Genomic DNA, 543 nt, shown 5'->3' on the forward strand with positions numbered 1-543 from the left:
ATCACCCATATTTTATTGTATCTACAAGGATGTTAGTAAATGAATCAACACTAATTATTCATTTGCTGGTCTTCGTTCTGCCATGGCTCGCTATGCTCGCAATTGAAAATTATTTTATCGCTCCTCTATTCTGGCATGCGGTACATGTTCCAGTACTCACGTTAAGCGTGGTTAAAACAGTCAGTTATAAAACTTGCTTGTCAAACAGTTCGAAAAGGTGAAGTCAGCCACAAACACATAAGGTTTGTGGAAAATGAAGCCCTGCTTACAAAAGTCAGGCGAGAACAAACCTTCTTCAAACCACTTGACAAACTTGTTCGACAACCAAATACCCCATTCACACAATCGAACATCACTTCCAACACTTCTCTGTCAAACTATCTTTGACTAACCGTTTGACCGTGTAAACCCACCTTTAGCCAAGTGGGCGTGTATTTTGGCGGACATAAAATCGGTGACCCAACCACCTCAGCACTATTTCTAACCTAACCTAATGAATTTGGCTAGAAAATAAAGTCTATCATTACTAATATGGAGTTTGAT

This window comes from Palaemon carinicauda, chromosome 28, assembly GCF_036898095.1.
Source record: "Palaemon carinicauda isolate YSFRI2023 chromosome 28, ASM3689809v2, whole genome shotgun sequence".
NCBI classification, from domain to species: domain Eukaryota; kingdom Metazoa; phylum Arthropoda; class Malacostraca; order Decapoda; family Palaemonidae; genus Palaemon; species Palaemon carinicauda.